This window comes from Castor canadensis, unplaced genomic scaffold (genome assembly GCF_047511655.1).
Source record: "Castor canadensis unplaced genomic scaffold, mCasCan1.hap1v2 HAP1_SCAFFOLD_172, whole genome shotgun sequence".
Lineage (NCBI taxonomy): Eukaryota > Metazoa > Chordata > Mammalia > Rodentia > Castoridae > Castor > Castor canadensis.
In genome coordinates, this window is record NW_027395382.1 from 14,358 (window position 1) to 38,962 (window position 24,605).

A 24,605-nucleotide genomic window follows, 5' to 3' on the forward strand; every position below is an offset into this window, starting at 1 on the left:
TTCCTTAAATAAATAAAAAAGAATATACCTTCTGAAGCTAATTGCAGATCACAGTGATTTACCTATGCTTTATAATCACTTGGTCCACCTGGACTTTGAACTTCAACGGAAATGCAGTTTCATTATAAAGATTGCATAGGCCCACCCCACCTTTCCTCATTCAATCCCCGAGACAATTTCTAATGCATAAAAATCAGGGTGAACATAGTAGGAATACTGGGCAAATGAGAAATCCCATGCTTTAAATTCATTAGTCTCTATCATGTACCTAGTCTGTGCCCAGCATGGTACTTGACACAAAATAATAAATAAATTAGAAATCACCTTTATCCCTGAGGAGCTCAGTCTAGTGTGCTGGTTCTCAGTGGGTTGATTTTACCCCTTAAAGGACAGTTAGCAATATCTGGAGTCATTTTGGTTGACACCATGGGTAAGGTGTGACTTGTATCTAGCCAGTGGAGGTAAGACATGCAGGTAAACATGCTATAATACACAGGAAAGTCTCCACAATGATGGATTATCCAGCCCAAAATGTCAGTAATGCTGAGGCTGAGATACCTTGCTCAATGCATGAAAAGATATTTTATTCACACATTTACTGCTCAATAAACTGAAGTCTTTCTGGAGGATTCCATCTGCTGAGAATCCTCATTTAAAATGAAGTTGAAGGCTGGCAGAATGGCTCAAGTGGTAGAGTGCCTGCCTAGCAAGCATGAGGGGCTGAGTTCAGACCCCAGTACCTCCAAAAAAACAAAAAATAATAAATGAAATGAAGTTGAGTTGGGTTGTGGGTCACAATTTAATTCCAGCACTTGGGAGGCTGAGGCAGGAAGACTGAGGCCAACATGGGCTACATAGTGAGGCCTATTTCAAAACAAAACAAAAACACATACAAAAAAGCAAAAATAAATATATAAAGTGAGGTCAATATTAGTATCTCAAAGTCGTAATCAGAAACGTGCCAACCATATCAGAAAAAATGCATAAGGATGAGCAGCTGTTTTTGCTTACTATAATGACTTCAGATTCGATTACAACGATTCTCACCCACAGCCACCATAGACTCGTGGGAATTTTTAAAAGTTTCGGTGAACAGGTTGTACCCCTCTTCAGTATCTAATCTAGAAAAGCAATACTCCACACAGAGTTACGGGCTAAAACTGGCCCTGCAGTATTTTTCCTTTCCCTTCCACTTTCCTTTCCTTCCACTTCCCTCCCCTTCTCCTTCCCTTCCCTTTTCTTTCCATTCTCCCTCCCCCCCCCTCTGTTTTTTTACCATTCCCCTTTCCTTTCTTTTGGCAGTGTTGAGGTTTGTGATCAGGGCCTGGCACTTGCTATGCAGGTGCCCTACCACATAAGCCACACCTCCAGCTCTTCTTGCTATTAGGTTATTTTTCAGACAGAGACTCACTTTTCCAAAATAGGCCTTAGACAATGATCCTCCTACCTGTGTCTTCCCACATAGCTGGGATGACAGGTGTGAAACACAATACCCAGCTTATTGGTTGAGATGTGGTCTAGCTAACTTTTTTTTTTTTCTTGAACTGGTCTCAAACCTGAGATCCTCCTAATCTCCATCTCCTGAGCTAGGATTACAGGCATGAGCCATCATGCTCAGCTTCCCTCCCTTGTCTTCCTTCCCTCCTCCCTCCCTCCCTCCCTCTCTTCCTTCCTTCCTTTCTCCCTCATTCCATCCCGTCCCTCTCTCTAATTCCTTGACCACTCACAGCTTCTTTTACAGTTGACTGTGTTTACCTTGGAGCTAGAACCTCATCATTTCATGAATGGCAATACTGCTCTCCAAGAGATGGCACGATAGGAAATTTCAACTCTACTTCTTTTTGTCTTCTTCTGGTTTAATGTAATGCTCACCATGAAGCACATGCTAAAATAAGTGGTGCTTACTGACCTAAATACGGGTGTGAAAGAACTGCATCTTAACCTAAAGCTCATAAAGGCACAGATTTAGGAAGAAAGAGCAAGCATGAAATGTGTCGTAAGTGACAACTAAACGCAATGGAAAGGATCAGAAGAAAATGTGATCAAGAATGTTGTAGCCTCCACCAAAGAATCTGCTAGAAATAATGAACAGATTTGGTAAAAATGCAAACTGCAAAACAGACATATGAGAATCTATAGTGTTTCCATACACTAACAATAAACTTCAAAAAAAGATATCAAGAAAATAATTTTATTTTTAATAGCTACAAAAAATACAAATAAATTTAACCATGGGGGTAAAAGACCTGTATATTGAAGGCTGAGCACAGTGGCTCATGCCTTACTATGAGCTACTTGGGAGACAGAGATTGGGATGATTGCAGTTCATCCAGGAAAAAAGTGACACCCCTTCTCAACCAAAAAGCTGGGTGTGGTGGTGTGCATCTGTATTCCCAGCTATGCAGGAGGCTTAAGTAGGTGGATCACAGTCTGAAGCCAGCCTTGGCAAAAAATGTAACACTCTATCTGAAAAATAACTAAGGAAATAAAGGGTTCAGGACATGGCTTAAGTGGTAGAGTGCTTGCCTAGCAAGCACAAGGCTCTGAGTTCAGACCCCAGTACCTCCAAAAAAGAAAAAATGACCTGTATGCTAAACACTATAAAACATTGATGAAACTGAAGAAGACGCAAATCATTGAAAAGACAGTCCACGTTTATGGATTGGAAAATTAATGTTATTAAAATGTCCGTAATATCCAAAGTGATATATAGATTCAATGCAATCTGTATCAAAATTCCAATGTCACTTTTCACAGAATAGAAAAAGCAATCCTGAAACTCATATGGAAGCACAAATGTCTGAGTACCAAAAGTATCTTAAGCAAAACAAACAAAGCACCACACCACTTAATTTAAACTTATACTTCAGTGATACATAATTGAAACAGCATCGAGGGCTGGAGGCATGGCTCAAGAGGTAGAGTAGCTCGCCTTGCAAGCATGAATTTAAACCCCAGTATCATTTTAAAAAAACAACAACAAAAAAACAGCATAGAACTGACATGAAAACAGATCTATAGACCAATGGAACATAATGCAAGACCCAGGAGTAAATCCACTCACAGCGACTGATTTTCAACAAAGATGCCCAAAACTCATACTAGGGAAAGGACAATCTCATCAATAAATGATGTTGAGATAACTGGGTATGTACATGCAGAAGAATAAATCAGACATTCCCATACCATACACAAAAGTCAACTAAAATTGATTAGCAACTTAAAATTAAGGCCCAGAACTATAAATCTCATAGAAGAAAGCATAGATGAAAAGCTTCAAACCCATCTAAAAAAAGTTGAACTCAGAAGGAGAAAGTGGAATGGCACCACAGCAATAAAAACAGCCTGATTCTGGCACAAAAACAGAAGACCAATGGAACAGAATAAAAGATGCAGACAAAAATCCACACAGCTACAGCCACCTGATTTTTGACAAAAGTGCCCAAAACATCCGATGGAGAAAAGACAGCCCCTTCTACAAATTTTGCTGGGAAAATTGGATAGCTGAATGTAAAAGACTGAAACTAGACCTACATCTTTCACCCTGTACAAACACCAATTCAAAATGGACTAAAAACCCTAACATAAGGACTGAAACTTTCTTGAAACTAGTGCAGGAAATAGGGAATACACAGGAACATTATAGGCATAGGCAATAACTTCCCAAATAGAAATGCAGTGCCTCAACACTAAGAGAAGGGATTGACAAATGGCACTACATGAAACTAAAAAGTTCTGCACAGCAAAGGCAACAGTCACCAGACTGAAAAGACAGCCCACAGAATGGGAGAAACTATGTCTGACAAGGGACTAATATCCAGAATTTACAGGGAGCTCAAAAACCTAAACTCTCAAGGAATCAATGACCCAATGAAGAAATGGGCGAATGAACGGAACAGAGCTTTTTCAAAGGAGGAAGTCCAAATGGCCAAAAACACATGAAGAAATGCTCAACATCCCTGGCCTTAAAGGAAATGCAAATCAAATCCACATTAAGATTCCACCTCATTCCTGTTAGAATGGCTACCATCAAAACACAAACAACAACAAAAGTTGACAAGGATGGGGGGAGAGTAACCCTCATACGCTGTTGTTGGGTATGTAAATTGGTACAACTACTATGGAAAACAGCATGGAGTCTCCTTGATAAATTAAAAATAGTACTGCCATATGATCCAGGAATACCACTCCCAAAGGAATGTAAGCCAGTGTCCAATAAAGGCACCTGCACACCTATGTTTATTGCAACACTATTCACAATAGCCAACCTATGGAAACAGCCCAAATACCCTAAAACTGATAAACGGATTAAGACAATATGGTATTTATATACAATGGAATTTTATTTTGCCATAAAGAAGGATGAAATTCTGTTGTTTGCAAGTAAATGGATGGAACTGCAGAGTATCATGAAGTTAGCCAAGTTCAGAAAGACAAAGTGCATATGTTTTGCTCATATGTAAATGATAGATCCAAAACAAATACAAACATGATCACATGTACATAGAACTATAAACAGAACATGTTTCCAAAAGTGGGACTGCTAGAGGACACTAAGGGAGGAGGAAAAGAATGATAGAGAGTGAATAATAATGAAATGTATCACATCTGTGTAGGAACAAGACACTATAAAACACACTGAAAACTGTTAAATAATACTAGGAGGAAGGGAGGAGAAACAGCAGTGGAGGGAGGGGGTTAGACTGATTTAATCACAATATATTTACAGGTAAAATACTAAGGCAAAATTCCCACTGAACAAAACAGGGGACAGCAGAGGAGGGCACTAGTGGGAAGGTAAGGGTAAAGGAGGATGAATATGGTTGATGTACTCTCTATATATGTATGAATATGGAACACTGAAACCTGTTGAAGTTATGTTAAGAACAGAATGTGGTAGAAGGGAGAATAATGGAGGGGATGAACCAAATGAGAGACAGAGACAGAGAGAGAGAAATGTCACACCAAAACTCCCTGTATAACTATCAAATGCTAATAAAAATGTTTTAAAAGGTAGATTGATGGTTACCAGGGAATGGGGAATTATTGGTGGAATATTGGTTAAAGGTACAAAATTTCATTTAGACAGGAGGACTAAGCTCAAGAGATCTGTGGTACAACATGATAACTGTTGCTAAGAACAATGTATTTTATTCTTGAAAATTGCTAAGAGTAGATTTTATATGTTCTCACCACACAGAAAAGAAATGATATATCATAGTATCCTAGCATGATTTTGCTTTAGAATTGCCTAGAAAAATATCCCACAAAATGTGAATGCTACATAGTTCTAGTGGGGTTGTTGAAGGTAGTTTATATTTTCCCCTTTTGCTTTTTCCCTATATTTGTTTCCTTTCTTACAATGAACATATGCAGAATAAATCTGGTCTCAAGGCCTGCTACCTTGATCCTGGTAGCTGACTACTATCTTGTTCTGTAGCTCTCAGTTCAGGAAGCAGGAGGACCAGGTTGTGAGAGCCTAGGGAGACAGGGTGATAAATGAGCAGGGTGTTTTAGTGAATCACACAAGGGGATTTTTGTACATATTTTATGAAGTTAAATGCAATGTACTTGTCTCAGAAAGTGCCCCCAATTCATATCCAGACAGCATAGGCCTGTAGAACTGCTCCAGCTTGGTGTAAGATAGAGTAGTTGTAGGGAAGTTGTGAGCTTCCAGAAGCTTTGGTGTAACCAGTCACTCAGACTTCTCATCCACAACAGTGTGCCTGCTTATGAGGTCCATTGAGGGTGGTCTAGAAACTTACAACTCCATCTGTCATTGGACAATGCTGCTGTGATCTCTTTCTGTAAACTTTAGATAAATAAAACTTGTTTTACATACACAAATAAAAAAAAAAAAGGAAATGGTATGCAAAGTAATGCGTATGTTAATTAGTTCAACTTAGCCATTACATGACATACACATATCTCAAAACATACATGATAAACATATGACACTATTATAAATATATGACAATTTTTATCAGTTAACATTAATAAATAAAATGTTTAAAAAGGAATATTTTTGAAACAATTGGTAGATCTTTAATGAGGACTGTGCTCTAGATGGTAATATGGTATCCAAGTTAAATTTACTGAACTTGTTCAAGATAAGAGAATCTTTGCTGCTAGGAGTTATATCAGGAAAGGAGAAAGCTATACTAACTTCAACTTCCTCCTCAACAGTTCAACAACTCATAATGCAATAATGGGATATGTGTATGGATATTTATATAGGAGAACTATAAAGAGATAAAGCAAGTAAGGCAGAATGCTAACAATTAGAGTCTAGAGGGAAAGTATAGGAATGGAAATTACACCTTTGCCATCTTTTATAAACATGATTTACTTGTGAAGCTACATCAAGGTTCATGTGTAAGATGAAAGCAAGCCAATTGATGAAAGCAAGCCAATTATTGAAAGCTGTGATTTTCTTATCAGGCACCATATGCCAAACGCCAAAGTTACATTTTGATGGCAGCCTGTAAAACTCTGATTTTTTAGTTCCCTGCTCCAGCTAAAGGCATGGTGTCCAATTGATTATTTCTACACTGTCAAATGAAACATCCCTTGCCCATTCTCCCTTGAACTTCTAAAGTAGTCGGCCAATGGAGGAACATGACCAAGGTAAAAGCAGGGCTGCTAGAGGGGTTTTAGAAGAAAATGCCTAGTTTTCTTTTTTCTATCTCCTACTTCAAGCCCTGAAAATATTTTGACTTTCAGGACTGGTGCTAATTCTCTTTGAATGAGTTTAATTTTTTTCTTCTACATCACTCCTGTTTATTCAGCACTGTATTTATTCAAAGATGTCTATTCCACAAATTTTGAAAGTCTAGAAACTCCATGACTTAAACCGACTTCAGACTGTTATATACATACTGTCTCATAATATTGACAAAGTAGACAATTTATCCTCCTCATCACCTCAGGTTTTTAATGCCATTATTTATTTGATTCATTCCTTCATTCAACAACTATTAAGCAAGTGCCAAATCCCTTCTTTTACCATTCTTTAATGATTTCAATACATGGGCCTGCCATTCACCATCAGATCGAGGAGATCACCCTTCTTTGACTAGTCTTCAGACTCAAGTTCATCAACAAGTTCTACCACTCCAACTTTAAAATACCTCTTGAGTCTGGCTACTTTTCACTTCTACTCCCACACTGTAATCAAAACTGCCATCACCTCTCACGTGACTGTTAACGTTCCTCCTGATGGATCTGATTCCACTCTTGTTCTCTATAGCTCATTTTCCAAAGTGCATCTAGAAAGTTCTCAAAATAGGAATCAGAGCATGTCTATCCAATTCTCAAAACCATCCCGCAACCCATATCATAACGAATAATCCATATTTCCATTGAACTTGTCTTGGCTGAAACACCTTTCTTACCACTTAACCCAAGCTGGAAAGATTCCGGTCATTAACAGCTTCATGCTTCCCCTTCACTGTTCCTAGCCCTGCCTGTCTTAAGCCTTTGCATTTGCTGTTCTATTTTCCTACACTATTTCTGCAGCATTTCAACATTATTTCTTTACAGAGGTCTTCTCTAATCCACTCAATTAAAATAACCGCCCCCATCCCTAGACACACACACACACACACACACACACACACACACACACACACACACACACACATTTCTACCAGTCTTCCTTGTGATATACTTTTCTTCATAGTACTTACCACTAACTGAAAGCATAGTGTATGTGTGTTTTTCCACAAGAATATCATCAACTCCATGGATGCAGAAACTTCTTCTGTCTGCATTTCCAGTGTCTAGATCAGTGTGCAAAGCAGAGAAGGAAATTACGTGCCATTTATTGATGAACTGACTGCATTGCCCAGGCTCTCTGACAATTTTCCTTAAGGAAGGCCCTGCTCCAGAGAACCTAGGCTACCATTAGTACACTGGACCCGTTATCTACAACCAGAACTCTTGTCATTACTTCTCCTTTATTCTCCTAGGAGCTTTTGCAGGCTGGAAATATGAGAGGGCACAGAGAGAGATGAACAGTTTGGAGGAAATCAATTTCCTTTTTAGTTTAGGCATTATGCATTGGTGGCTGAGTAGGCGTCTGAAATTATTTCAGATGATAGGAAAAGCTGTGATAAAAAAATCTTCTCTCGGACTATCACCGCATCTGAAATTACACTCTTAAGGAGTAAATTATTAAGTCATTACATCAAGCTATTGATTCTTCTTCAATTATTCAGACTATTAACAGGTTCTTAAGATACAGCGTTCACTATCTCAGAACCTAGCACGTGCATTGCACATAGAGGTACTCAATAAATATTTTTTAAATAAATGATAGGAAGCAATACCAAAACATATTGTGTCTATGTATGCACATGGCACAAGGCAACCCACTAAAAGCTGTCAAAAAATAGGAGAAAGGGGGATGGGCAAAAGAAACGGCAATAGAGAGGGCTAATCTGATGAATCCACAATGTATACATGTGTGAAACGCTATAGTGTAACCTCTTAATATACACTTCATATACACAATTAATATACACTGATAAAAATTTCACTCAATAAATGAATAGACTCCCTCTCTGAGTTTACTATCTCCATTTTATTGCCATCCATTTAAATTCCTGTTCTCCATGTCTTGCCTTTCCCACTCCAAACTGTTAGTTCATTTCCAACATTAATCATGCTGCCGTTTCCAGAAATAAACATTCTAGCTGGAGGTTAACAGCAAACACCTTGGCAGGTGAGATGAAGAGGACAGATGCTTTACTGAAATCTAATCTCCTCAGCATGATGGTGAAACGTGCCAAGAAACTGATTCCATCCCATGTAGTCCCAGCCAGAAGCCTCTACTCCAAGGTGGCTGGCGTCCCCACCATCCTCATGTCATTGTTACCACTATCTTTGTCACTGCTCATGTGTTCCTAGTTCTTGCCCATGGAAACAACAACATGCGGTCATCAGGGTTTGAATCAAGGAATAACTCCTCAATAAATCTGACCATGCTAAGCTAATTTGTCTCTCTCTCAAAACCTACAGCACTAAGTATTAGCATCACTTGTTTAAACCAGTAACTATATATTATCCTGGGTCATAATCTAATTGTTTCTAAATTTAACTTGTTTTCCCATAAGCAAGGAGTTCATTTTTTCTCATCTTTTTCTTCTGCATTTCATACATAGCTTAGCTGGCTGCTTTTACTCAATGCCAAGAACTCACCCAGTACTTGTTGAATTTAGTTGAGTAATGAATTAAATAAATACAACTATGGGAGGTAGTTATTGTCATGAAGCTTTATCAAAGCCAAAGATGAATTCTAGTCCTTGGTATGGACAGCAGGATGTCACACGGGTAGCCCCCACTTCAAGACTGAAGAGGAATGTATGCTAACATGGAATTTTCTCCCTCTGAAGTCAGCTTCCTCCAAAAATGACTTGGATTTTCTTCTTAAATTCAGTGGAAACAATACCACCATACTAACTTATCTGAGTATTTGAAACATGTTTTTATACATATTTTTTTCCTGGTAACAAAATTACCTAAGCTTTCAACAATTAAAAGTAAATTCTCTTCAGATACATTAAAAAGTAAGTTCACCATCTATCACCAGATCTTTCCATACATTAAAAAATTAATGTGCCAAATGCTTCATTTCAGGTCAGGGATATCCTGACTACCAGAAACAAGGAAGCTATGAAAGACAACTGTGGCTATGGTAAAAAGATTCAGGAGCAACTTCATGAGTTATACCGGTAAAAGATGGGAGAACTTAAGCAATAATCAGGACAGTAAGTAAAACAGATTGAATACATTAAATATATTTAAAATCCATAAATTAATATTTTAAAAATCCAATGAGACTCACTTGTCACCTTTCTAAAATTCTAAGTATTAGCTGACTAGAAAAATTGACCAAATTCCTTTTATAGAAATACTCTAGTTAACTAATAAAGGAAAAATAATAGTGGGTTCTCACTCTGATAGACTGGTATTGACTCAATTCTTCACCCCTTCTCATATCCACTTTCTATGTAACTTTGCAATACCATCCTCCTGAGCCACTAGGCTCGTGGTAGTCAATTAGGACTCAACCTAAACTGAAAGCAACAATTCAGTGTTATGCATTCACTGGCATTTTCTTATGCCACCAAGAGGCAAAAGAGAAAGGCACCTGTCCTGGTGTTTCAGATTTCCCATGGAACAACACCAGGCTAGGGTCAGATAGATGCAAGTGCAGACAAGAAATCTTGCTGCTAGGGAGCTCTGAATGAAAGGCTCCCGCTTTTTTATAGACCCAGGAGCAACAAGAAGGAGAGATAAAGGGAAGGGCTCAGAGTACAAAAGTATAACAATCAAAGTGCAGAAGAATGCCTCAGCCAAGGTCCACAAAAAGCAAATTCTGGAAGATGCACCTGGGAAGACCTCAGCTGAGGCCCTCAGTAAAGAGACCTCCAGAGGGAGGCTCCTGGGCTAATACAAGGGAACATGGCTGGCCTGAGGAGGTATGAGTCCTTTAGTGTACCTCCCTGCAGAGATTGGGATGCACTGGCAGCTTCCCTCCATGAGACCTGCTAGGTAAAGCCTTGTCATTGCCTATGCATAGGCATTTCAGCCTGGAGGTTGACTGCCCACCACCCACTGGAGGCAGCAGTACTTTGCCACCTCTTGACTTTGGGTTTGCCATATGACTTGTTGTGTTGAAGAAATGAAGTGAAAGTGATGATAAATAAGTGAACTAATGGCCTCCTGGTACTTATAACAGGCTGTGTTCTTACTCAAGACTGTATAGAAGAGGAGGCAAAATAAACCTACCCCATACACACCTCAGCCCCAGGCCTGGTGCCTGGACCTTATTGTGAATGCAGACACATGGGGTGTGTGTGAGTGGTGGTGGTGGTGGTGGGGGGAAACGAGCAAAGTAAGTACTTGCTATTGTACACTGATGAGATACTTTAATCTTGTATAGTAACAGCTAAGTGATATCTCTATTTTGCAAGGCAATAATTCTCAATGACTATTAAAATCACAGAACAAGAAGCAACTTGACATGATATGCCTTCTGATAGAATTGTGCAATAGCACTTATGAACTAGTCTTGCCAAAAAAAAAAAAAAATCAAACTTGACACAGACCAAGCCTCTAGGTCTAATTTCTAACTTACAGAAATGGCAGGTAATAGGAGAATATATAAAATGATATTAAAGTATAGATAATGGGAAACTCTTGAGAACAAATAGACCACTTTTTTACACAAATAATTTGAAGATGGCAGGAGTACAGAAAACCAATAGACTGAAAGACTTGAGAGAGAAATATAAAAATTAATTACTACCAATGGAATTTACTTAGATACCAATTAAAACAAAATGATTTTTTAAAAATGAGAGTAAAGAATATTTGTAGCTGTGTGTGGTGGAGCACACCTGTAAGCCCAGCACTGAAGAATGTGAAGCAGAAGGATCACAAATTCATGGCCAGCCTGAGTTGCATGTAAGATTCTGTCACAAATAAATAAATAAATAAGGGACACTTAAAGATTATTTGGGATTTGAACACAGGATTTTTGATATTTTAGAGAATTACTGGTGATTGCTTTAGGAGTGGCAAGGCTTTTGTGGTTGAAGCATAATAAATAGCCCCAAAACATAGTGACTTAAAGTGGGACACAATTAAATTTCATGATTTTGTGGGCCAGGACTTAGACCAGAACTCAGCTGGGTGAGTTTTCTACATCACATGGCATCAACGGAAGCCACTTGGTGGCGTTCACTTGGCACATGGCAGAAGTAGGAAGTCCAGGACGGTCTTCTTTACATGCATGGTACTTTGGAGAGGAGAACTAGTCAGCAGGGTTCCACTGAAACTTCTAACCAGAGCAGTCACATTGATCTGTTCAGCACGGGAGTTCTGGGCCATCAGACGTCTTATATGACATCTCAGAACTCTCAGAATATGTACTAAGAGGTCCAGATTGAAGTTTCAAAGCTTCTTAAGATCTAACTATGGCAGTGCCAGGACAATACTTCTGGACCATTATACTAGCTAAGTGGGTGACTCTAGTCAGATGCAATCCAAGGTGAGGGGAACTAGATGCTACCTCTCAGAGAGAAGAGTGAAAAATGAGAGGTCATCTATAATCTCCTTTAGGGTTAAGGAGATACCTCTTGTGGTATAGGGCTGGGGAGGGCAGCACAGGGCTGTAATTCAGGAGGATCATGGTTCTAAACTAACCAGGACAAAAGAGTGAGACCCTATCTGAAAAACAAACTAAAAGCAAAAGGACTGGGGGCATGGCTTAAGTGGTAAGCCCTAAATTCAATCCCTAGTACCACAAAAAAAGGAGAAATAGAGAGTTCTCCTAGAGGTATGTACTAACTAAAGTATTTAGAGATGAAAAAATACAATGTCTAGGATTTACTTAAAAATATTTGGTGTAGGAGGGGGATAGGAACATAAATGAAAATATAAAACAAAATTAACTAAGAAATTTATTATAGCTTGGTTGAACAATAGGTACTTAGGGGTTCATTACATTATTTCTATTTTCATACATGTTTGACATTTTCCATGAAAACAAAGTTAAAAGATTAAAGATTAAACTGTCTTTTATGCAAAAGCTATGGAATGTGAAAAACAAGGGCACGAGAAATACCTCTGGTACTATATATTGGGTGTGGGTGTGAAATACATTTTTACTGACATTAAACATTGACATCCTACCATGGCCAGGTACTCAGATATTTGAAAATTGAAGGAGAACACTTCCATGCCTTAGGTTGAAAATGTGAGTATCTCTCTCTCTCTATCCAAACAAATACACACACACACATATATATATAACTTGAACTTACAGATACAGTTTAAATATCATCAATCATTTTAACAGTCTATAAAGTGCTTTCAGTACCTACTACAGTCCACACCTCAACTGGGCACTTGGTGATGTGGTTCAAAAGCTTAAAAGACTTTCATTGGTCACTCCTTCCCAGAATACAGTCAACTATTTTTCAGTTAACAATTAACATGCTTTAATAACCACATTTTTCCTTAAGGCACAATGGTGTGACTAGGATTTTCCTTTCTGATAGACCTGCCACTTGCAAAATCTGAAATCCAAGCACAACTCAGATGAGTTACTAAATGAAAACAAGTATTGCTTGACATTAGAGTGGTCAAAGTGTACATAGTGTTTTCAGTTTCTCTGGTGTATCACCACTTAGTCGTACATTCACTGCAAATATTGACTAATCTGTAACTCTACCTAATCTGATTCTTGTTGCTCTATTTATGCATAAAAGCAATGGAGGCCAGGCCACTAACATTTACATTACGAATTATATGACCAAATATCCAAAACTAGCAACTTAGAATTGTGTTTGAATGTATCAACTCTCTTCCCCAATCCAGCACCACCACCCTGTACAGAAGATCCTCCTTCCTACAATGATTCTACATTACACTGAAGTAGGAAAATGAGAGAAAGAATTAGAAATCATAGTCATGAGACCTTGAGAAGATACTTATTCTTGCTACCCCTTAGTTTCATCCTTAATATAATAAGGCTTACAATCTCTGTTCCATCCACTACACAGGATTGTTTCTCTGAAATAACTATGAAAACATTATAGGTCTCTATAAGATATCCTTAGAGGTAGTATTCCTCATACATAAATAATATCTTGAACCAGGCTCCTATAATCCTAGCTAATTGGGAGACTGAGATCAGGAGGATCACAGTTCGGAGCCATTGATGAAATAAAAGAGGAAATTAAAAAGTTCCTGGAATGCAATGAAAATGAAAAAACAACCTTGCGGAACCTATGAGACAGAGCAAAGGCAGTCCTGAGAGGAAAGTTTATAGCCATGAGTGCATATATTAAAAAGACTGAAAGATCCCAAATCAATGACTTAATGATACATCTCAAAGTCCTAGAAAAACAAGAACAAGCAAATCCCAAAACAAACAGGAGAGAAATAATAAGAGCTGAAATCAATGAAATAGAAACCAAAAAAACCACACAAAGAATGAAACAAAAAGTTGGTTCTTTGAAAAAATAAACAAGATCGATAGCTCCTGGCAAACCTGACTAAAATGAGGTGAGAAAAAACCCAAATTAGTAGAATCAGGAATGCAAAAGGGGAGATAACAACACACACCATGGAAGTCCAGGAATTCATGAAAATTATTTGGTAGAACAAAAATCATACCCATTTGGCCTTCTCAGCATCCAACTCTTCAAAGTGTTGCCAAATGACCACTCATCCTAAAACTGTAGACCCCTCCACGTGAAGGCAAGTACTTGACTTTTAAACAGTATTTGAGGATCACACTCCCTCCAGGCTCAGAACAATCACGTGTGGTAAAAAATGTCAAGATAACCTTTGGAATGTACTCAAGAATTCTGCATATTAAATGATGGCAATGCTTTTCTCAAAATATCTAATTTTCTGTAAGGCAACAGAGGTGTGTCCAAGGGTTCCAGAGCTTCTAAGTGACAGAAACTTTAAACTCCCTGACTTCTAATTCTCCTATTTGGTTGGTCTCTGCTTTTCTTCAATTTTGGGCTTATATTTAACTTCCTCAAGACATCTTTCTTACTGTTCAACCTATATTTCTTTCCTCTTTCTTGTAGAGTCTAGTTCCTTTTCTTCATATCACAATGTTATGAATTTACTGCTAGCTTACTGTGTTTCTCTCATGTAAGTTTGTAATATTGAAATGATAGAGGATACTCCTTTCTTCATCCATACACCTTCAGCACTAGCCTGGCAAAGAAGACTCGGTAAATAAGATGCTGAATGAATAGAGTTCCATTTTGCATCATTCCAGATAACAAAAAAAGAATTTAAAAGAATTTAAAAAGTAGTAGATAGCTTGCTACTAAGAGTTTCATTCTGATTGATGCATAAACTAATTATGTCTTATATAAGGGTAGCTATGTGAGCCAACTTAAAAGAATTAACCAAAAAAAAAAAAAAAAAAGATTTGGGTTCATGGCTTGAGAGGTTTTAGTTCATGATCAGTTGGCTCATTGATTTTGAACTTGGGGCTAGGCAGCACATCTTGGTGAGGAGTGCAGTGGTGAAACCAGAAATTTCTTCCAAATGAAATTTTAATATTTGTGGTTCTCCTACTTCTTTGTTCTTTCCTCTCTCTATTCCTCCTTCATCTAGCAACTAGTTTACATATTCATAAACAGTAGGCATTTAACGGTTTCTCAGTTGACCAGCTGAAAAAGTCATCCTGTCAGTAGTTAATAAAGAAATGTATTTTCAGTCTATCCTGTGTACTATTACTGTACTAATCTCTGAAGAAAACACAGTTGATAAATGTGTCCCACTCCTAAGACAAGTATAATAAAATACAATTGTAATGCTATGCACTTCTTTATACTAAAAGCATATGGTAGTTATGGTAGAAATAGAGAAGAGAGAGAACAAGCTGGTGTTTAAAGGAAGAATGTCAAGTGAAAACTTCAGTTTAGAAAATGATGTGGATTTCCTTAGACTAAAAAAGGGGAGGGCATTTCAGTTTAATAAAATAGTATGCTAAGGGCATTGGGAGGACATACAGAGGTTTCATAGTTCAAGTAGTGAAATGGAGCAACAGTGTTTTAAGGGCAAGTTTTGAGAGGTGAGTTTGAGAAGGTGCACTGGCAGCTTGAAAATGAAATAATTTTTATGTTAAATTAAAAAGCTATACATTACACAGAGATATTGGGAAATTCTTATCAGATTAATATAAATGAGCTTTGCATTGTAAAGCTAAACAAACTCAGATGGAAAATGGATTGGTAAATGTAAATAAGGGCTCCAATGCTAGTTTCAGAAAATAAGTTGATTTCAAGTCATTATTTTTTGAACTAAGACACCAGAAGTAGGAATGATAAAAGAGAATGGACTTAAGGAGAACAGAGGGTATTTGAAAACTGCATGTGATGGCAGCAAGCAGTGGTTCAATTTTGAAATACAGAAGGCAGGAAATATACCTTTGATGGAGACAACATGCATGGAAGGAGATAATGAGCTCTATTTGGTTATATTAGAATTGAGGCATACATGGGGCATCTTTGAGTGAATGTGTAATAAGTGATTGAAAATATGAGACTGATAACACACAGTGACAGGTCTTCTAGGGTATTTGGGAATTAATGGCATGTAAAAATAAACTTTTAAAACCAGAAGAGGGCTATTTCCTACAGAAATAATTTAGAGTGACAAAGCAACATGGCTGGAGCATAATAATATCAATTACACTTTAGTGACACCCAAGTGGAAAAAGCAGGCAAGAAAAAGGAGCTCTGAGCCTTCTATGTAAGGGATTGCATGACTACTCTAAGAAGGAGTAACAAAGAACTCTTCAAGAATAGTGTGTTCAAAAGAGTTGCACTCATGAAGAAATCCAACAAAATAATGATCAAAATTCCCTACTGGATTCACAAATTACAGCTCTGATTTAGTGTTCTCAGAGCAATGTAAGAACTCCTGTGTTGTAATATAAAACATTTCCTACCCAGCTTTCAACAAATTATACTATATACATAAATTACTTGGCTTGAGCAGATTTTACAATGTTTGAATATAAACTCCAAAAGACCCAAGTTCCAAATATAATCTCAAAATTATGCATGAATGGGAAGGTGAAATTTTAGACAATCTGATTAAGAACATAACACCTCTGGATATACTGAGAAGTACACTGACATCAATGATACTCTAAGAAAATTAGAAAGTTCTGGAGAATAGTATTGAAGGTCTCGGTCAATGTTAACTAGATCTTAAGGTAAAAGACATATTTGCATCTGCTTTGCTTAAATTATGAGATTAGAAGCCAAGAAGCAAGGGATGGAAGAATGAAGAATAACAAAATTGGGAAAGTAAATGCAGTCAATTATGAAAGGTATCGAGTAGCAAGGAAAGGATGGGGACAGGAATGATAGCTCTAAGAAGCAAGGTCTAGAGTGCATGTTTTCAGTGACTCTTTTGTTTTTCTTTTCATCTATGTGGGAGAAACACGAACACGTTTAAACTACAATATGAGTGATCAAACAAGTTGTGTTTAAACATATGTAAGAAAGAGGTGGAAACTGATGTACTAAGTGAAGACAAAAGTTAAGCAGCGAAAGAGTTTAAAGGCAAATGGAGAAAAAATGAGTAAAAGAAGGTAAACTCTTCTGAAATGGGACCTAGAAAAGCATGGGTGAGTACAAATGTAAACAATGAAAAGTAAAAAGAGCATGTTGAAGTAACTGATTTCAAATGGTATCAACAAAATACATGCTTAGAAATGTAAAGCTCTTGCACAAGACTAAAGGGAATAGGGCAAGAAAATGTATTTTAAGAGAACAAAGAATGACGTTCAGTAACTTTTGAAAGGGATGTTTGTAGGAGTTGTAGCAGGTATTGCTTGTCCATCTCCCTCATATCAGTAAGTGTGATTTTATACCTGTATGGATCTTCAATTGTATCCAAGGTCTCTGTAAACCCTCAGTTCCTCCCACGAGAAGCTCTGTAAGGACTCAAGGCAAATCAAAGTTCCAGGAGAGATAACATCACGCCAGCATACCACACTGTCCTTGCTTCCCATGTCCCTTATCCTAGAGGCTTCTGCCACACACTTTCACTTCACTCAATTTTCTGAAGCTTGTTAAATTCTTCAAAGGATCGATGGTCTTTCTCTTTCTGTTTCACTTCTCACTGCCATTACCAAAAGTGAAAAAGAAAATGCAATAAATAACAAACACTTTCAGATGAATCATTGTTTCAGGGTTAGCTTCTGGGAAAACACAAAATAATTAAGGAGTTAATAAGGAAAAGTAAAAAGTGCTGAGTAGTATAAGGGACTATTTAACTGGGGAAACTATACACATTCGGGTGGAATGAATTTACACTATTTTTTGATTGCTTTTAAAGTCCTGTAATGAAGTGAAGTTATGGATGGTACTTCTGGGGATAAAAAGAGCAATGTTTGGAAGTAAGTCTACAGTAATCCTAAAAGAAATTTAGTTTTTTCTTTTCCTTCCTTCCTCCCTCCCTCCCTCCCTTCCTTCCCCTTCCCCCCTCCCCCTCCTTATACATATGTGCATACAATTCTTGGGTCATTTCTCCCCCCTGCCCTCACCCCCTCCCTTACCACCCACATTGCCCCCTCCCTCTCCCCCCCCCCCGCCCCCTTGATACACTGCAGAAACTATTTTGCCCTTATCTCTAATTTTGTTGAAGAGAGAGTATAAGCAATAATAGGAAGGAACAAGGGATTTTGCTAGTTGGGATAAGGATAGATATACAGGGAGTTGACTCACATTACTTTCCTGAGCATGTGTGTTACCTTCTAGGTTAATTCTTTTTGATCTAACCTTTTCTCTAGTTCCTGGTTCCCTTATCCTATTGGCCTCAGTTGCTTTTAAGGTATCTGCTTTAGTTTCTCTGCGTTAAGGGCAACAAATGCTAGCTAATTTTTTAGGTGTCCTACTATCTCTCTTGTGAGCTCTCGCTTTTATCTTGTGATCGAAGTTCAATCCCCTTGTTGTGTTTGCCCTTGATCTACTGTCCGCATATGAGGGAGAACATACGATTTTTGGTCTTATGGGCCAGGATGACCTCACTCAGAATGATGTTCTCCAATTCCATCCATTTACCAGCGAATGATAATATTTCGTTCTTCTTCATGGCTGCATAAAATTCCATTGTGTATAGATACCACATTTTCTTGATCCATTTGTCAGTAGTGGGGCATCTTGGCTGTTTCCAACTTGGCTATTGTGAACAGTGCTGCAATAAACATGGGTGTGCAGGTGCCTCTGGAGTAACCTGTGTCACAGTCTTTTGGGTATATCCCCAAGAGTTGTCCTCATTATAAATATACTCTTTAGATGAGAGATAAAATACTACTTTACACACACACAATTGAAAAGGACTAACAGAAAGATAAAGAGTAGTTATCAGGGCTAGGCAAGGTCAGAGTAGGAATTGTTTAATGGGTGCAGAGTTTCTGTTCAGGATAAAGAAAAAGTTCTAGACATGAGTAGTGGTGAGCTGCAGAGCAAATGTCACTTAATGAACAGCTGTTCATTTAAAAATGATTAAAATGGTAAATTTGATGTTATGTATATTTTCCTGGGGTAGGAGTCAAGGAGAGAAGGAGAGAAAAAAAGAATTTTTAACAAGGATTAATATAAAGGATAGTTTCATATGCTACATTCTCAAAAATTCAAAATACCTATAAAAAAGATACATCACTATATGTCACCATTACTTTCAACACTGTGAATGAGCATGTCATATTACATCAATGAAACAATATACTTTGATTAACCAAATACCTGAAGCATGTCCTGAAATATGGCATTTTCATTTTAATACACAAAACTGAATTATTTTATTTCTACAATTGACTTTTACAACTAATTAGATGATACTCATCCAATCTGCAAATGACAAAAGACTCCAGGCATTCTTAAATTTCAGCTTCTTTTTTTTTTTTTGGTGGGACTAGAGTTTGGACTCAGGGCTTCTTGCTTACAAAACAGGCCCTCTACCACTTGAGAAACACCTCTAGTCATAGGCACTCTTATTCCTTACTTTATTCATCCTTTCCACATTACTTGATTGAGGGTACTCCAACAATTTTTAACAACTCAAAGCAAGTCATGCAATAAGGAAAAGGAAACACACTTTTGTTTCCTCACAAGATATTCTGATAGCAAGTTGACTAGAAGAATATATTTTCAATTTTGGACAAAAAAATAGGCTTTCTTATATATTCTACCATTACCCACTTAAATGAACAACTTAAAATGTGACTGTCCTTAGAGAAATACATCTTTAAGCTTTGAATAAATATACCTTCCCCAACAGACAAAATTAAAAACTTACAAAAGCCTCCATGGCTTCCAGATAATAAAGCCAAAAAGGTACAGAACAAACATAGATGTTTTTGCAAAGGTGCTGAAGAATGGTTTGTTGTACTGAGTGAAAACATACTGTAGAGGAAAAGGTTATACAGACAACCATGAGTTGACTTGAAACCTCACTACTCATCTTGAATAAAATAAAACTATTATATGTTTTTAACTTTTTAGAAGTTCATTTGGATAGGAAAAGTCAAAACAGATTATATTTTAATTTCTGAATACTGTATTTGCCTTGCCTGTAAAAGATAATATTGCCATATAAAGCAGCAACAATCTTCAAGAAAAGTTTTGCTCAACATCCACTGGAAACCTACTATGCAGAAGTACCTGCGTTAGAGGCTAAAGAAAAATGAGCCCTTGAGGAGCTTACAAAATACGCTACCTACCATGATGGGGGTTCAGGGTACCATGGAAGCACCAAAAGGAGAAAGACCAATTGGAAGGATATGGAAGTTTCTTGACAGGAATTAATCATGCATAGTGTTTCCTTAGCTCAACTACTGTTGGGCTCTCATAAGAGTGTTTTATACACCTTCTTCACTCTATCTCCATATCTACTCACTTATGTGTTTTTTGTCCTCTTCTCTTTCAAACTTAGTTGAACTCATAATGAAGCTCCTATGCCACATCCCATGCATGAATCCCAGGTCCTCTTGCCTACTCAGGGACATCACCTCAGCTGTGCCCCATTTCCTCTCCTAATCTTCAGTTTTTTCCATTTATATTAAGTCAGGGTTGGCAAACTTAGGTTCCAGTCTACTGTTTACAAATTAATTTTATTGAATATGGCTACACCTGAAATTTACATATTGCCTTTGCCTGCTTTTACATTACCTCAGAGACTGTTTGGCCCCCAAACTTAAAATATTTATGATAGCCTTTCATGGAAGTTTTTCTGAGTTCTGTACTAGTCCATACTCAACACCAAACCTTCTTATTTTTCCACGACTTACGATAAATACCTTGCACCTCACTTGTCCTAGTAGTAACTATTGCCAATTCTTCTGATTCCCTTTATGATAAAACATATATATATAGACACAGAATATAAAAATATAATGTTTGATACACACACACACACACAGGTTCTATCTTAATCACTATCAATCCACCACCAGTGTTTCTCAGAAACCGCTTGTGCAGAAGTCTCCAATAACCTCCACATGGGTAAGTGCAATGACCTTCTATTGGTCTTAAGCTTAGTGGACCTATCATTTGCATTTATCACAGTTGGTAACTATTGCCTTCAGGATCGTGTTCAGCATTCTGCTTCCAGGCTACTATTCTTTTGGCTTTGCTCCTATTTCACTATCTCCTTTGCTGGGTTCCTTTTCTCCTCATCAGCGTAAGGTTGGGGTGCCTCACAGCAGACATCATCATCTTTTGCCCTGTCTGACTGTATGCCACTTGTAAACCCATCACATCCGAAGGCTTCCCTCCTCTGAAGCTTAACTGCTATACCTGAACATGGACGCTAGATGCGCCTCTTCAGTTTATGATTTGCACTATTTAAATAGCACTAAAACTTTATATTTAATTCCTCACTTCACACGATAGTTTAAGTTTTCTTGATGCGACTTCCATGAACATAAAATTCATCTCTAATCTATATGCTTGAGTATTCAATTAATGCTCATTATATGATGATATAGATGTTAGTAATTGTTTAAAGTACAGTGACCATGAACTTGCTTTGTAAAATACACTAGTAATGTAAAATATGGAATAGAGGGTTCTTTTTAAATTTTGGTTCACCCCACTAATATTTATAACTACAAATTAAGAAGCTACTATATGTCAGGCTCTGTGGAAATGTAAACTCTTTGAAACCCCACATTTTATAGAAGAGGAAAGTAGTTGTTGATAACTATCCCCAGGTTATACAGTAAATATATGATAGAAATTCATAAATACATTAGGCTTACTGCAAAGCTTATATTCTTAATAACTGGTCTAATTCCCACTCTAAAATTGGGTATGGTTGAAGTCATGCTCTATGCATTTGTTAATTAATGATTATTATTTTTGCTTGTCATTATAGAAACAGTACATATTTCAGGACATATATAATATTTTCATTGAATCAATAAAGCAATAAAGTAGTTTACTTTTGATAGAGAATTAACACTAGAAATCATTTCTAGACCACTAAATTTAACTAAGTGAAAAAGGAGTTCCTTTACCTCCTAAATATGTAGTGGAACGTCTAGCACCATCATTTTCACTTGTATTTTTTAATGGCTAATGTTATTGAAAACCTTTTCTGTTTTTTCATATTGTTGTTGTTGTGCTGGGTGGGGATACATGGTTGCCATTTACAAAAATTTTTATACTACATCAAGCATTTTGTGTTTGAATTCATTCCTCGACAATCCTCCTTCATTCCCTTCCCGCAATCCTGCTTCAACAGTGACCATTTCTCCATTTACATACGTGTATATACATTATTTGCCCTATAGTCAACCTCTGTCACCATTCCCCTATCCCTTCTGTCCTCCCACTACCACTGACCCTCCCAGACAAAATCTGTTCCACCCTCATGTTCTGCAAAGAAGACAAAGTGAGATTTTTGGTTGTTCAGATAACTACATAGGGAGTTTCATCTCTTTTATTTTTCTTCTTTCTACCTTAGTCCCTTTCTTATGGTGGTCTCACCTGGTTTAAAAATTCTATATTCATTCTCGTATAGAGAGAAGATCAACCATATTCACCTTCTTAACTTTTTTCCTTTTGCCCTCCCCCTCTCATATGTGAACTTCCTAATCACGACCTGTTTTATATCGCATTGCTATATTTTATTAGGTCTATGTAACACATATGAGTGTAAAAATATGACAAATTTTTTTCACATTCTTACTTGCAAATCATATATGATATCTATGGCAAAATTCTTTGCTGCCTATTTTTATTAGGTTATTTTCTTACTGACTTTTGAGAATGTGTGTGTAACACATACAATTATGAGAGTGTGTGTGTGTGTGTGTGTGTGTGTGTTTGTGTGTAGTCCACATATTAAGTCCATAATGAAATATTTGATTTTGGAATATTTTGTTCTAACCTGTAGTTTTACTTTGCATTCCTTTATTCATGTTTTATCAAGTAGAGAATTTCTTTGAAAAAGTTCTTCATCTTAGTTTTGATGAAGTCCAATCTCAACACTTTCTTTCACAAAGCTTGCTTTTGTAGTTATACCTACGATATCTTGGCCTAACCTAATTTAACCTATACTTCTTCCAGAAATTTTGTAATTCTAAGTTTGTGGTCTGTTTTGAGTTAATTTCCATGTAGAGGGCAAGATACAAATCAAAGTTCAATTTCTACACATAAATGTGAATTGTGCTAGTGCCATTTTTCAAGACAATTAACCTGTTTCCACAGAATCACTTTTGTGCCTTTGTCAAGAAACAACTGACCAAATGACTGCTATATTTCTTTTAGTCTTATGTTTCATTAACCTGCATGTCTATTCTTTCTACAATACCATGCTATTGTGAAAAGAATACATCTTGAAGTCTGGCATGATACATCTTCATGCTTTCTACTTTTTGCAACTAAGATCACTTCATATATTCCAGGGACATTGTATTTCCATTTAAATTTTAAAATCAGAGTGCCAATTTCTACAAAATCCTACTGGAATTTTAATTGGGTTTATGGTTGACCTTTGATTTTGGAAGAATGGTATCTTAACACTGTTGCACCTCCTAACGCACAAAAATAGTGTACATTTGTACTTACTGTGGACTTTTTCTGAGTTTCCAAGATATAGACCTGATACTTGATATTGTTCCATTTATGCTTAAGTGTTTCAAGGTTGTAAAGCTACTAAAATGGTATTGCTTATTCCAATTTCTAATTGGTCATTGCTAGCATTTAGAAAGGTGACTATTTACGTATCAAGCTTGAGTCCTATGACCTTGCTAAAGAAGGCAAAAGGAAGCACATTACAATTATCACATTACAAGTTAAACAAATTATAAATATCAGCAAGGCAAAAGAATATATTACTACATACATATGCTGCAGAATTGAAAAGATAATAAAACTGAATGATTCTATTCTCATTCATTTGACAGCTCAGATGAATTTGTAAGTTCCTTGAAAGACACAGATATCTAAAGCTCACTTAAGAAAGACTAGGTAATATGGTGCTCTTGCCCTCTCTCAATGTATGCACATGTGAATAAATGATTAATCAAAAAAAAAAAAAACCTTAAAAATCTTTCCTTAGTGAAAAGTATCAATCCAAATACATTTACTGTAATTAGGCCAAATATTTACTGAAAAATAATACCAATTCTACAAAATCTTCTAGGAAAGAGAATAGATGGAAGTATTTTCTAACTAATTTCTGGGTGACAATTACCCTAGTCTCCAAAAAAAGGAACTCAGCAGTTTTTATTTCCATCTTTTCTTTATTTTGAAGAACAAACCAAGACACATATGGTAGTTTAAAATGTGCTCAAGACCTTAAGTTAGAAGATACTGGTTCTCCTGTGCTATCTCTACATGAATACCTGTGACCTAGACTTTTAACCTTACTGAGCCTTAGATTCTGAAATAACAAATGTCTTAACAAGTCATAATCAATATAAAATTACACTGAGTGCAAACATGCTCTATAATTTGTGGAAGGACATATAAATGCTTAGCCATGAACTACTATAAAGGTAGGTAAGAAAAAGCTGAGAGTAGTAAGTGCATTGAACA

General features: G+C 37.0%; 1 non-coding gene across 1 annotated transcript; it reads left to right on the top strand.

Annotated features, from left to right (window-relative positions):
- The first annotated feature begins 10,722 nt into the window (after nucleotides 1-10,722).
- Nucleotides 10,723-10,855, top strand: LOC141420440 (small nucleolar RNA SNORA51). The gene has a single exon (XR_012444972.1). It is a non-coding gene; the product is annotated as a small nucleolar RNA SNORA51 (small nucleolar RNA).
- The last annotated feature ends 13,750 nt before the right edge of the window (nucleotides 10,856-24,605 follow it).